The 15,605-nt window shown below is 39.4% G+C and overlaps 1 long non-coding RNA gene across 2 annotated transcripts in view; it reads left to right on the top strand.

The window, feature by feature from the left end:
* LOC111924006 (uncharacterized) overlaps positions 1 to 5,341 on the top strand; it is a 62,743-nt gene extending 57,402 nt beyond the window's left edge. For both annotated transcript variants that reach the window (XR_015287835.1, XR_015287838.1), the window contains 3 exons: positions 988 to 3,240; positions 3,280 to 3,862; positions 3,995 to 5,341. This is a non-coding gene — a long non-coding RNA (uncharacterized LOC111924006). The remainder of the gene's footprint in view (positions 1 to 987; positions 3,241 to 3,279; positions 3,863 to 3,994) is intronic.
* The last annotated feature ends 10,264 nt before the right edge of the window (positions 5,342 to 15,605 follow it).

Raw genomic sequence — 15,605 nt, 5'->3', positions numbered from 1 at the left:
TCTGATATGCAGCAGAGATGTGGATGAGCAACAGGAAATTCGTACTCCAGTGCATGGAGGAGGGTCTTATGGTAAATATTTTCTACTAGGTCACTGTGCATGTGATTGTGAAATATTGCATGCAAAAATAAGGAGAAGATAGATACTGCAGGTTCCAGTGACTTATTGAGGAAATGCTGAAAGGAAGTTGGGATTTGAATATTTGCCTTCTGCACACACAAATTGTCATAGCACCAAGAGCTGTCTGGATCATTTCTTGTAGTGATTCTCATTATTGGGCTAATTTTTGCGAAGCAACAATTTTTGGCTAGGATTTTCATGTTAGGGTGAAAAGGACAGAATAAGGAGCTGAAAGAAGCAAGCTGAGAGATGAAAGGAATACTGACAGGATATTTGTGTTTCAGAGGCATCCCCTTCAAGCAAAGTTGTTGTACCTAATCTTGTTTACAAGCTCTCTGTGACCTCACTGAGACTTAAGTGCTGTTATTCATGGCAGAGAGGCAATGTAGAAAATTTTCTACCGTTCTGGAATTCTGGATGTGCAAGACATGTAATGACAGCAAAGCACTGAGAGTAGATGCTACCACTATACCTTATAAGATCTAGTACTGGTAAGGTAAGCAGGACCAAAGCAGGGGCACAAGCATCAGTACATGCAAGTAGCAGCATCTAGCTGAAGTAGGAGGCAGTATCCTACATAGTTTTGTAGATGTTCTCAAATTTTACCCAGAAAAAGTTTATAAGGTTTGTATTTAATTCCAACACTCATTAAAAAAAAAAAATAAAAAAATTCCAGTAAATAAAATCTGTAAAATCTTCCAGATAAAAACGATCAAGCTAGAAATACTCTTTTCATTCACATACAGTCACTTTTCTCATCTCAGGTAAGCAGCCAGAGAAAAGAGACTTTCTTTGTAGTCAGCAGTGATATTTGAACTAATTATAACTACCTTTACATACTTTGTTTTTTCATCCAAACTTCCACAGATACAAGGAAATTTTGCCTAAGAAGGAAAAGAACATATTTCTCAGAAGCTGTGGTCCATAATTGCTTCCATCCATGACTTCAACAGAGCACTACCAACAAACAATGTCGTAATCAGACAGAATCCTCCCTCAATTCCCTGCAAAAACACTACCATGTTTGTTTACATGTTCAGATGGTTTCTGTGTATGTATTATTTTATTGGCAGTTCTGGAAGGGGCACATTCTCTAGTGATGACACTCTTGGATTCTGCCCCAAAAATGCATCAGACTGCACAGGATGTGTTGTTATCTGCTCTGTAACACATAGACAGTAAATTAACTGCTATCAGACAGATGACAGACAGCTAAATTGAATGTTTGCATATAGTTTTCTTTAATTTGCTGTGTTTCTTGATACCTATCTTTTCTGATATTGCTCCCATATCAGATGCGAGTAGATTAAGTCTGTCAGAACAACGGGGAAAATTATTATAGATAGCAAAGTTACAGCCCTCCATCAGTGGCAGACACTTTTCAAACTAATGACTTGTAGTGTGTATTACATATATTCAAGAGCTCTCATTTTATCGTTCTACAAGTGTGTTTTATCCTATTAAAAAACAGAGAGAGATTCACAGCTTTCTCAAATATGACAGCAATTTCTCTGAGTCCTCAAGGAGTTGAAAAAAATTGTATCTAAATGTGTGATACTTTTATAAATGCAAAGAATTTTTTAGATTTTTATGACTTTTCAATTCAGTACAATTTGATTCCTTATATAAAATGAATTTCAGTATGAGCCTGAAGCTGAAAAATATAAAAGCGGAGAGTATAATTTGGGGAAAATTATCCTTTCAATCAAAACTAGTAAGTAAGGAAATCTAATAGTCAGAAAAATGCCAAATTCAGTCTGTGAATACTAGATGACACTTTCAATACATATCTCCCAGCTATTAACTTACAGAAAAAAATCATATACTTCTGTAATATGCACCAGTCTTTTATATCGAGCTCTGTCTAAGAATTTACAAATTTCACTGAAGTTTCTTATTACAATGTCACCTGTCATGGAAAGTATAATGCTAGTGCAGAATCCCATGACACGAATGCATGTTAATATAGAAAAGTCTCTGTCCTCCTTTTTCAGAAGACGACCATGGTAGGTTTTCAGCATCCTACTGTCTGTTTACATAGAAAAAATAAAATAAAACTCCTGTGAATTGTTACTTCATCATAAATTTGATCTGTTGCAAAGTGCAAATAAACAGAGATGTTATGGAAAATAATTACACTAAGGAGGCCTGTTAGTAGCAATCATTTCTGGATGTAAAAGGACTTTCTTGAATTACCATGTATGATGGTGGTTTGTACTTGGTTTACAAAGATGATTTATTTGAAGGTGTCATGGAGTTACTTTACCTTTAAGGAAAGTTGGAGTTGCTGGGAACTGCCTGGAGTTTTTTCTCCTGACCAATTATCGGTCATTGCTGAGAATTGACAGTAGTTTAGGCCATTGAAAAGTGGGATCAACTTGTGAACCCTACCTTAAAGTGTAAAACCAGAGCTCTCTGGGTTCTCTTTGTTTCCTGGCTGTGAAGGGTGGAGGAGCTCCAGGCTTCCCGTCCCTGCCCAGGCCATGCGGCCGGGCGGGGAGGGGGCCGGGCCTGCCCCGTCTCCCGGCCGGGAGATGGGGGGGCCTGGGGAAGGTTTTCCCCGGGCCCGGGCTGGGCCGAGCCGATCTCTGGCTCGGCTGCAGGTTTTGCTGTAACTACATTCACTAGAAACTGCCCAGTGAAGAAGGAGAGAGGCTCAGGACCTGCAGCAAGCTGGAGCAGTGACCACACTCTCCAGAGCGGCTATGAAGAACTTTCCATCACAGACGGCTCCAGCTCCTGTTCGGCAGAGATCACCAAACCATCTACAAAAGCCTGGGCAAGATTTTAACTCTTTCATTACCCAGATGAGACTTGCAGATTAATCTTTTTATCCAGAGAGAGAGAGAGAGTGATCAACATGAAAAGAGACTTTATAAACTACCAGTGACAGGAAAGAAAAGAAGCTTCAGAAAAGGTAGAGAATTAAGAAGATGCTTTAATTAAGCTGAAATATCTTTCTGTTAAAACTATGGAGATGGACAATGAAGTCCTGAAAAGAACTCCTTTAATTCATGATACAGTATATAGGGAGGAATAAAGTGTTCAAAGTGTAAATTTGAGTAAAAAGTAGAGTAATTATGGTATAGTGAACTGCTGGGAGATTTGAAGCCTTGAGAGGCAATGAGAAAACTGTTGGGAGATTTGAAGCCTTGAGAGGCAATGAGAAAACTGTTTTCTAGTGAAGCTCACAGAAACAGATGAAGAAGACTTTCTGCCTTTGAATAACTTATCCTTAAAAATCCCATCCCTAGACTCATGGCCCATACACACTTCAGAGTGATGTGAAAATGGGAGGAGTGAACTCTAATAATAGCAGCTCTGAGCAGCTAACATTAGGGCAATAGAAAACTATAACAAAAATAGTTTTCTTGTGAGAAATTCCATAAATTAACAGGAAGAAACTTCTGTTTCTCTACAAAGACTGGTGAAAAGACTGTAGCAAGAATTGGGACTGTTTTAACCATCAAAGTTCCAAAGTTTTTGTCTCTGTTGTCATGTGAACAAGGGAATAGTGGGTAGATAGGGGATGAAAAGGTTTTTCTGGAAGTTTATTCTGGTGTTCTTATTATTGTAGTTTGTCAATAAACTTTCTTTTTTTTTCCTTTTAAGTTTTATGCATGTTTTGCGCTTGTTCTAATCCATATCTCACAGCAAGAAATAAGTAATTTTCTTAGTTATTGGTTTAAAACCACGACAGAAGGGTAGCCAACAATAATTTGTTGTGGAATGTAACAGTATGGTGAACACATTTGTACCTTACACAATGTTTTTATGTTGCCTGAAATATTCTCAAGAATCCCACAGAGTTCTGGAGGAGCTGGTCCTTGTAACAATGAGAGCAGACAGGAAAGCATTGCAGAGGCTAAGGTAGGCATTTCACACACCAGAAAGTTGCATTTTTACAAAATACTTAAGACAGCTTTATACAAGGTCTTTTAACATGGTGTATTTTAGATCAAATGTATACAGAGTTGCTATTTCCATGTTGTAATCTGCATCTTTTATTAAAATACTAGTTTTCATGTTTCTGCACCCTCTGTGCCCTTCATGGCCAAGTATGTGTATATATATATGCCTTATTGATAGGTGAGTTTTGACTTTTTTCCTTTCTCCCCTACCATCCTCTCATTGACATTTGGACCTCCAATCTGCATTTCTATTGACTTTTACCGGGACAAAAAAAGTTATCTTTCCTTGCATGTCCACTAAATTATGAATTATTCAACCACTCTACTTAAATATATTGTCTATGTTTTTAATTCACAGTACATTAAATGCTGTAGTGGCATCAATCTACTTTATTATACTCTCCTCAGATCCACCAGTGAGCCAGATTTCAGCTACACAGATCTGCAACAACCTTGAGTATGCTGTTTCTGTACAGTAACACAAAAGATGATTACAATGTAAATTTTTATAGAAGATGATCAACAATCATACAGAGTAACAATTTAATAAAAAATTATGAGAGATTTGTGGTTTGATGTAAAAATCCCTTGAGCCTATCTACTGATCATCATTAGCCTTGACAAATTCATTGGGCTATGTTAGATAACCTCATTAACCAAGCACAGTTTACCTCAAGTCACAGATGCTTTTTCAAGGTTAAAACTGATAATCACTTTTGGTTGTAAGACTGAGGTTGAGAAAAAAGGTTTTTAATTTCCCTTAGATCAAAAGTGGAAGATTTCTTGTGTTTTATAATGTTTTGCTTTGTTCTTCTGGCAGTAAAAAGCTGAAGTTTGGCAAGAAACGTGGGAATTTAAAATTAATAATGTCTCTTCTTCTCAAAACATTTATCTTGATTTTGTAGCCATGTACTTGATAACTCATAAAAACAATAATAATTTCAGTGCCAAAGTACAAATAAGAGAAAACAGCCTGAGGCAGAGGTTTTACAAAGGTAGAGATAATACAGAACTGAAATATGTGAGGGGGGAAAAAAGGATTGTTTTTGTCATGTGGGGGCACATGGAAGGCAATGATTAAATGCTGGAAGAGAGGGGCAGATGTCAGGCATTCACCAGTATGCAATATAAGTGAACTTGTAAAAACCCAGGATGCTTATGTTACCCTAGGATAACTCATCTCTCAAGCAAATATGATAAGTATGAGTAAATCAGCTGTTATCTTCAAAATGTCTTCAGTGGTGTATGGAAGAGTTTATCTCACTCTTTTTCTGTTGATTTTTTGAAATGAAAGAAAAATCATCTGAATGCAGTCTCTCATATTTGAATGGACCAATGGGATGGGAAAAGAATCTTACTCATGCAGCTATCTTTGTGATTTCTTTCCATACTCCTTGGAACATACTCATTACATAGACGCAATTGGCTGAGTTGTGAAAGTATTCTCATGGATGCACTGCAAGTGTCTCCATGTAAAATTGCTTTCTGCATTTGTGCATTAATTCTCAAGTGTCTTGGGGTAGAAGCCGAAGTCACATCCATGCCACGATAAATGCCCACGAGTTTATGGGTGCTTTATACACCAGTCTGCAAGGGAACTTCACTTTCATACTGAGATAAAGAGGATTTTTGTGCAATGAGGTTTGTTTCCAGTGTGCTGAAGGCTGTTAACAAGCATTTGTGTGCAAGAGACATAGGAGTGGCTGCTGCCTTTTTATTCCTGTGTAATGAGTGTTTCATCACTCTGTGTTATAAAAGGTGAAATGTTCATAGTCCTGTCTGGTTTTGGTAAGACAAACAGTTTTCTAAGATATGGGAGGATTTAACCCAAGCTTTAATTCTAGTGCTTTGTATGTTTGTTTACCTGGAGAAGACTGAGTTCAGGACAAATATGGGACAAATTGAGTCAAAAATATCCATGCTAATGGCTAGGTGATGTTAGGGAGCACCACTGGTAATCTGTGCTGGTAAATATTTAGAGTGGTCCTTGGCATGGGGACCAGCACCAGCTATTCACAGCACAATTAAGGGTTTTGTGTGGACCAGGGTATCAACGGCAAAACACAGTTTGGGTGATACAAGCCACTTCTGAAGTGTTAAAACATTTAAAATACATACGGGCTACTGATCTGATTAAACCTATAAATAGATTAATACATGCTGCAGGACACCAGAGGAATGACTTGGCTGAAATACTGCTAAATGCCTTCTGAAAGACCTACAATTGAGTTAATCTCTCTGGCTGTGAACAAAAAATTCACAGTAAATAAAATCACTTTCTAAAAAGAGTTGTGATCCATTGCGAAGAGGCAAACTATGAAATTTGCCTCTTTTTGAGCATCCACCCCAGGACTTAATACTTCTGCATTTAAAGAAAAGAACACTCAGAGCACTGCTTTCTTTTGCCTCATATTCCATGGGTTTTTGTGTCAGGCAAGGATCAAGCTTCACACATGATCCCACAAGTAATATAGACCTGGAAATCCAGAAATAAAAGCACATGTAACACTCATTACTGACAGGCTTCACAGTAGAGCTGTAAGGATTCTCATTTAGACCTCACAAAATCTGACTTCTCTTCCTCTCATGTCTCTCCCACCTCATTTGCACACTTAGGCAAGTTTTGCCATCAGGAGTCATATGCCCTCAGTGTTATATCCACCCAATTTATCCACTCATCCCATGTGCTTGTAATCTGTAGTAAATTTAGCTTTTGTTATTGGCAGAATTTATGAGCTGGGGTAAGTCTACCTTTGTAACAGAGACTAGGTGGATATTTCTGTGGCAGCATGCCATGAACAGTCTTCTGAGGCAATAAAACCCTAAAAGTCAGCCCAGCCATTTTGGAAAAGGAGATTAAGATTTCTTGGAAAAAGTCCTATAAAACTATTGAAACTAATACTAGATTTAGGGTTTGATTTTGTAAAGACATTTAAGTAATGCATTACCAACCTCTGCTTAGATTATGTCCAGTTATGGACTTGGATTTGTCCAATGTAAAGGTGAAGGCTTGGGTTGGGTTTACCTAGTAAGGTTTTGGTAGGAGAGAGGGAGCTATAGGAATGGCTTCTCTTAGAAGCTGCCAGAAGCTCCCACAATGTCCAGCAGAGCAAAAACCAGACAGCTCCAAGATGGGCCCACAGCTGGCCAAGGCCAAGCCCATGGCCAACAGTGGTAGCATCTCTGGGATAACATACATAAGAGGGAGGAGAGGAGGAAAAAAAAAAATAATAAGCAATTGGAGCTGGGAAGAGGAGAGAGAATACGTAAGACAAACAGCCCTGCATGCACTGAGGTTGAAGAAGGAGAAGGAGGAGGTGCTCCAGGCACCAGAGCTGATTCCCCTGCAGACCATGGTGCAGACCATGGTGAAGCAGCTGTGCCCTGCAGCCCATGGAGGTCCACAGGGGAGCAAAGATCCACCCACAGCCAGAGAACCCCACGCTGGAGGTGAGACCTGAAGGACGCTTTCACTACATGGGAAGCCCGCACTGGAGCTGGGTCCTTATAGGATGGACCTGTGGGCCTGTCAAGGAGGGGCCCACACTGGAACAGGTTTGCTGACAGGGCTTGTGACTCTGGGTTGGAACCACACCAGAGCCATCAGTGCCTGAAGGACTGCTACCCATGGGAAGGGTGGGCCTTCACACTGTTGAAGCTGGTAGAGGACTGTCTCCCATGGGAGGGACCCACACTGAAGCAGGGGAAGACTGAGGAGTCCTCATGCTAAGGCTGAAGGAGGAACAGAGACAACATGTGATGCACCTCTGGAGGGGAGGAGGGGGAGAAAACTGCAAACAAAGTTGAGCCTGGGGAGGAGGAGGAGGAGGAGGGAAGAGTTAGGGTTTTTTTCTCATTACCCTACCTGATTTGATTAGTAATAAACTAAATTAATTTCCCCAAGTAGAGTCCCCTTTGCCTGTATGGTAATTGGTAAAAGACTCCCTATCCTTTTCTTGACCCACTATCAAAAGGATATTTTTGTAATAGGATATAATTGTATTTTCTCTCCTTTGTCCAGCTGAGGAGGGAAATTATAGAGTGGCATTGGTTGGCACTGGGCATCCAGCCAGGGTCAACCTGCCATAAAAACCACAAAAGAAACCTGATGGTGCCAGAAACTTGGGGCCTTGAGCAGGGAAATGGGGGATGAAGTTCTTGCAGAAAAGTGACCTGAAACTGAATCTCTCCTATTACAGGAAGGTGCTCTGATTTCCTTACAGTTTACAGGATACAGGTGTTTATCTGCTCTGCCTAAAGCCTCCTACATCCAGAGTTTTCTTTAGAACCAAGCTGGTAAGTGTGGTTTGAGAAAGATAAATTGGTTTGGATCCTTGAGGTTTATTATTGGTTTTTTTTAAAGTACCTTCCCCCTTAACATTACAAAAGTTTCAGTACACTCTTAGTTGTTCAGAAACAACCTGGGAAATGTGCAGGGAAGAACACGGATGGTGATTTAAGAGCACAGTATCACAGAACCATAAAATGGTTAGCGTTGGAAGGGACCTAAAATATCACCTAGATACATTGCCCCTGCCATGGGCAGGGAATCTTCTACTGGGTCAGGTAACTCAGAGCCCCATCCAGCCTGTCTTGAACAATTCCAGGGATGGGGAGTCCACAGCCTCTCTGAGCACTCTGTCCCAGTGCAGCATCAACCTTATAATAAAGAGTTTGTTCTGTATATTCAGTATTAACTCGCCTTCCTTCAGCTTAAGGCCATTCCCCTTTGTCCTATCACTACATGCCCACGTGAAAAGCCCCTCTCCAGCTCTCCTGCCCTGGAGGGGAGGTCTCCTTGAAGCCTTCTCTTCTGTGGGCTGAACAACCCCACCTCTCTCAGTCCATCTTCATAGGATGTTCTTGCCCTGTGATCAACTTAGTGGCCCTCCTCTGAACTTGTTCTAGCAGGTTCTTGTCTTTCTACTGTTGGGAGCCCCAGAGCTTGATGCAGCACTCCAGGTGGGGTCTCATGAGGGCAGAGTAGAGAAAAAGAATCACCTCTCTTGACTTGCTGGTCACAACCCGTCTGATGCAGCTCAGGATACAGTTTGCCTTCCAGGCTGGGAATGCACATTGTTAAATTGTATTAAGCTTTTTGTCCACAAATATCCCCAAGTCCTTTTCCCAAGGGCAAATCGCAATCCATTCCTGAAGGCTGGGCCTCCCAGCTCTGAGTCTCATTTTCCAAGACTGCAGCAGCCAACACAGACCTTATCACATTTCCTTTCCCCACAGCTTCCCTCTCTCCTGACAGCTCTGAGTGGAGCAGAACACAAGTAAATTCCTCTACTCTGATCACAGCTCCCCTTCTTTCTCCTGTGCTGTGCACTGTTGCTCCTTGTCATCAACATTTTCCATGTCTGACCATTCAGACCCAATCCTGTCTGGTGCCCCAGGGCTGGTGACAAGGCACATCCCAGCACACAGATGACAAGAGAAGGCATAGAGGCTTGACAGGACAGCATCCTCATAACCATAGGTGGTAGACTGAGTTGTGCCATGTACACCTATGTGTGGACATTGGGCATGCTTATGCCTTCAGAAATGAAGATCCAAACAGCATTCCGAACCTGGGTGCCATCCTGATGTGCTGCCCCACTGGTCTATGCTGTCCCAGTTCCAAGGGAGGAGGGAAACCTCTGCAGGGTAGAGCAGGGATCTGAAATTCATATGATATGGGGAGTATATGTGTCCAGTTAGTCATATTTGCACCATCACCCCATAAGAAGGCCTGTCTTCACAAATGGATGTCCTCTCAGGCTAGGAAGAAAAGCTAGCAAGAAGAAAAGTCACCATTCACTTTCCCATTACCCTACTCGATTTGGTGGATCAAGTACCAAAAATGACACCAGGAATGGTGCAAGCTGCAGACACTGTGCTTCCACTTCTTAAATAACAGACCCAGAATGAGCAAGAACAGAAAAAAGTTCCTGCTTCACATCAGAGTTCATACAAGAGGCAGCGGTAAGGCCTGATACATGCCTCCAGAATGACAACGGGAAAGATGGGAAAGACTGGGACTAAATCACCAGTGTGGCTTCTTGTCTAGAGAGAGAGGAGCCTCCTCAAGCCCATGAAAAGTGATTCTTTAGTGATTGAAGCAGGTGGTTGCAAAAATCTGGGGTTGAGTAAGACAAGCCAGAACAGGAACTCTTGGAGTTACTGATACCAAAACAACACAACTCTAACATCCTGCACTTGCTGACAAAGTTCATTGCACACTGTGCTGGATTTTGGTGTACACTGACAATCTCAAGAGGTTTCACCCAAACTCTGAAGGTGGCAGCAGTGGTTAAATAGCATCAAATGAAAATTTTCTCTGACATCCATCTTTAAAATGTATCCATCTCAGCAATGATGCAATTTGACAATGCATGCCAATGTTAATATGTGAGATAGATGGATAGATGGATAGATGGATAGATGGATAGATGGATAGATGGATAGATAGATAGATAGATAGATAGATGATAGATAGATAGATAGGATGGAAAGAATTATGGGATGGATATATACACATTAAGGAAAGTGAAGAACAATGACTATGAGAACTTTTAATATTAAAGCTAGGATGAATTTTAGTTGTGGTAAAGCTGAAGTAAATTTCTAAGTTTGGATGCTGAATCAATGCCATCTAGTGGTAGTAGGGTCAGGTTTTTAGTGGGTTTTTTTTGTTTTTTTTTTTTTGTTTGGCTTTGATTTGTTTGGGTTTTTTGTTATTATTTATTTTTGGTTTTGTTTTATGGTCATGAAGATCACAGCCAGTTTAACATTAGAACAAAGTCCCACCTAATATTTATTGTAGCAATCAAGATATGTGCAAATTCAGAAATATTTAAATTTCCATTTGTTCAAATAACTTTATCCATCATAAATGAAGATTCTTTTCTACTGGAGCCTGTATTGCATTTTAACTTATCCAACACTCCAGATTTAAAATAAGATCTTTGCTTCACTATAACCTAAGGAGATGGGAACATCACACTTACCAGCACTCTCAAACTTATGTCAGTTTGTCTAACAGAAGGTATTTCCTCTGATGATAGGCCTTAAAATGAGCAGCATTTCCTTAGCTTTTCATTATGAAGATCATGAAGTTCCCAGGTGTTTGTCATCTCACCTGGCTCCTTAGCAATAAACTCTTTTGTGTCAACAAAAACTGACAAGAACTTAACAAGCAGGATTCATTTCAAAGCTTCATAGATAAACAGAGAAATTCTGAGCCCTTCTGCAGTCATATATTGTAAAAAGATCTACTTTGGTGTTCTGTTGTTTACTTGCAGAATGCTGGCAGAGGTAAAATGTTAGAAACAAATGTGTTTTGTCATTACTCCTTAGAGGTTGACTGTGGTAGTGAGTGTAAATTAGAGTATACACACAGTTGTGAGCATGGTACTTTATAAGCATAAGACTGGTGTGCTAAAAGTGTATCTACTGATCATTTCCTAAAGTATATTCTTCATGTCAGGATTTATAGTAAAGTAGACACATTCATAAACGTTTGGTATTCTCTTCAGCAGTATGCAGCTCTCAGGTAATAAATTGTTTCAATTTGTTCCTAATGTCAGTGCTGATCTACAGCTCATCTGGCAACAGGAACAAAGGAGATGAGGGTTGTACTAAAATGTGAAAAGGTGGTGTGCTGGGTACCAAAATTCCGCAAAGACTCAGACACAGCTAAAGGAAGCCAAAGTGAAGACTCTCTGGGCATGACCTTAAAACAACCCTGGGAAAATGGCAGTGAGAGGACTCTTTACTCTGTGTTTATTACATTGTTTGTCCTAACTCTTCTTTTTTCCTTATGAGGTCCATGAGGCTAGTCAAATCTGCCCTTTTACAAAGAGGCAAATCTAGCCTTGTCTTGTAAATGGTACTGATAAATGAGATTGAGTTTTGAGATTTGATTATTGCTTTAAATTTTTTCACCCTGTGAAAAAGTCCTCTGGGACTATGAAAGGAATCCAACAACACTGGAACTACAGGTCCTAACAACTGCATAACTCTAATGCATTTCTACAAACACAAGTCAATGAATCAGAAGTCTAAGAAATTTTATTTAAGCAAAGAATCTTTACGTATGTAGTAAATGAAAAAACTGCACATATATATGATTATCTGAAATTGATGCAGATACAGATGTAAATAAAGAATTAAGAGCTTTGGTGGTCTGTCCTTGAAAACAGGATAAAATAAGCAACAAATGAAGGAACACACTAGCAGTGATACATTGCTTGAATTTTATTTCCATCAGAGACAACTGGAACTGCTGTTACCTTTCAAGAAAGTCCATTTTTTGATGGGATTTGATACCTGAATTCTATGAAGTGTACAAACTCTTAAAAATTATCAAAAATATCTACATCAGTGGGCCTGTAACATCATCTTTGCATATCTTCTCAGCTGCATCAGCTGAGGCTTCAAATATTTATAAGCTACTATTATTGTCTAGCATTTTACTTTTCTTAGGCATAAAGTCATGGATATTCTGGCTGAACTGGATGCTTGGAAATTATTTCAGAGTCATCTCTGAGCTTTGGGAGTGAGCTCTTTGAGGTGTATTTGTGAGAATGTGGTATGACCACAGTAGCTGGTGGCAGCATGAATGTACAGTAGTACTTGGTACTCATCTCCTGGACAGTCATACCAGCATTTCTTGCTTTACAATGACAGCTTCTGCATTTAAAACCTAGAGAGCTCAATAAATTGAAAATACTTTTTTACCAACCTCTTTAAAGCTACATAGGGATTATGCTTGGAATTTAGATTGACCTCAGTGTTGAAGTTGCCTGTTTAAAGCTATGGGTAAGGCAGCTAGAATGGTCCTGGCCATCCTCTGCTGTCCCTTCTAACTTGCAGTGACCTCCAGTGCCCAACCCTGGACAGACAGGATGGTCCCTTGCTCTACCTGCAGCAAGTATCATGTGTCACAGATGGTCCACTAATGATCAAGAGAATGAAAAGCAGTCACTTGAGGAAAATTTTATCTTGTTAATACAATTCACTGGTCTTGTCACTATCATATTTGCATTGCCACTAAGATACAAGAGTTGAAACTGTGTCCTGGCTTGTGCTCACATCTGACCACATTAAATTCTGAAATTATACTGAAAATGTAGAATCAGACTATGCAGATGTAAATTGGACAATGCTGTTTGTTCTCATCTGTAACACAGCTGTAACACACTATTGTAAAGCCAAGCTTAGTCAATTGTAGGAAGCAGCTCTGGCATTAATGGTCACAAAACAGCCACGGCTGTGTGGGGCTACATAGCTACATAGTCATACAGAAGTATGAGTTCATTTTTGTAGGTGGCAGCTGTATAAGAGTTAGGTAACTCAAAAGTGAAAAAAAAAAATAAAAAAATCTTGCCCTAACCAAGGTCACGTGTAATAACAGAAAACTGAAAGTTTTTGGGCTTTGAAAAAAGTTCCAAAACCTCATGCTGAAATTGTTTGCCATTTTAGCAGAGAAGTGTGGATGGTGTAAGGCACACTCCTGTCATAGGTGACGGTTATTATGATCTACTTGGTTAAACCGCACTGGCCTCTTTTGAATATGTTTGAAGATACATTTAGTTATAAAATCCAATGAAATATCCTTCATGCTTTATTAAGAAGCAAGAACTAGTAGTCACCATTATGAAGAATTCTTTACTGATGGAAGAAAATGAATGTCAAATAAAAGGATAATGAAATAACACTCTTTCCTCCTGTGAGTGAATATGGTATTAGAGTTTTACTTCTGCAGAGCTTCTGAACACTCCTGGTATATCTTTGTACTGTAGAGATCTCATGGCATTTCCTCAAAGAGTTACATCATAAGGATATTGTAGGGCTGCAGCTGTGCCCTACTTATACAGAGGGTACCCAGAGGCATTTTCTTGTTCCTGTTCTAATGTCCTTCTGCTTAATATTTGGTAGTTTCTGAAAAGTCTTAAGAAAAATGCCTACTTTTTGCATATTTGGGTGATTCAACACCTTTGAGAATCTGAATGGAAGATTGTTTTGGTCAAACACATTCTTGTATAGGTTAGTATCAATCACAGTGATTAATGCTCTGATTTCATCTTTCTACTAAAGAATCCAGTTTTTCTGATGTAAAAACCTCAATCACTTGAATACAGTATTGGCCTTATGTTTTCGGTTACTGCTCCAATACTTTTCTCACCAGGGTTTTTGAAAGAAATATCTGTTTTCCTAAAAAAAACCCAAAACCCATATAAGTTAAAGGAAGTGATGGCAAATCAGCCATTACCAAGGCAGACTATTTTTAAACCACACATTCATGTCTAGTGATGTTCCTTTCTTTTCTCTCAAGTGCCATTTTTCATGTGCACGACAACTTACCAAGTACAATGCAACAAAAATTCAATGAAAAAAGGATAGCATTAAAAATGAGTTCCCAAAATGTCCCACTGTTCAGGGAACAACTTCCTCGGCAGTGGAATCTCCTTTCCTTTAAAATTCATTCACATTGTTACATTGAGCATTGCTCTAACACCATGATTCAAAAGCTGACTAGAGACTGTGAGGTGGCTTTAGGACAGAAGAATTGAACTGATGTAATAATTTTCTGACAGCTGGTGAGGTAAGTCAAATCTCTCTTGCTGCCTGATAAATGACTTTTCTTTTGGCAGAATTGAAGCAGATAGTGCATATCTAATTAGATGAAACAGAGACACTGCAGTACATACTCACCAGAAAAATATCCTCACAAGATATTTTCAAAAGCTGCTCTTCAGCTAACTCTCAGTTCTCTGGAAAAGAAATCATGCATTCTTCGATGAGGAATAACAGCTTTGTCCCCTCAATGACATTCTAAAATTTAGTGCCATGGGACCAGAATAGTCACGTGTTGTGGACAGGACTTATTTAATATTCACGGGTATATTCCTGCAATGAAATTACACTTCATGAACTGCACTGGTACAGCAGCCCTCCCCTCAAAACAGATGCTCTCTCTTCCCTCTGCACAACCACTGACAAAGGGGGGGATAAAATAGACTTTTAGACAGTCACAGCTGTCCATCCCTGGGCCTAATCATCAGCAATTGTGTCAAAAAGCTCAGCAGCTCTGGGATTATGCATTTGAAATTAGCTTTAAAATGGAGATGGTGGAGTGTATCAGAGCTCACCCAATGCCTCTCTTTTTTGACAGATTTCCAGATTTCCTCTGTGTTCAAAGACTTCAGATAAGGAACTACTTAATGCTTGCTTTACCTCTAGTTTCTTGATTCCTGAAGAAAGCTGCAACAATTTACCATGAGGACTATAAATATACCTTTTTTCCTACAATCAAGCAATATTTAATTCCTATTTCTGTAACTATGACACCACACAAGCAGACAAGTTTTTTATTTCATCATTTTCTTTGAGTTATAAATATTTAAATATCATTGAATAGTGAGTCAGAAAAGAAATTCCAACTACTTAAAAAAAGTTATACTGATTTCTGTCTCAAGTGATAAGAAGAAATAGGGAAAATAGGGTCTAGATTATAAAGGTGAGCAAAAAATCTAAGAAAACATTGATATAACAAGCACATCTGGCAATTTAACCACTTCACTGAAT

Source organism: Cyanistes caeruleus, chromosome 1 (assembly GCF_971803275.1).
Source record: "Cyanistes caeruleus chromosome 1, bCyaCae1.hap1.1, whole genome shotgun sequence".
Lineage (NCBI taxonomy): Eukaryota > Metazoa > Chordata > Aves > Passeriformes > Paridae > Cyanistes > Cyanistes caeruleus.
Note: the sequence above shows the minus strand (reverse complement) of the source record. Positions and strands in the feature narration are given on the sequence as shown.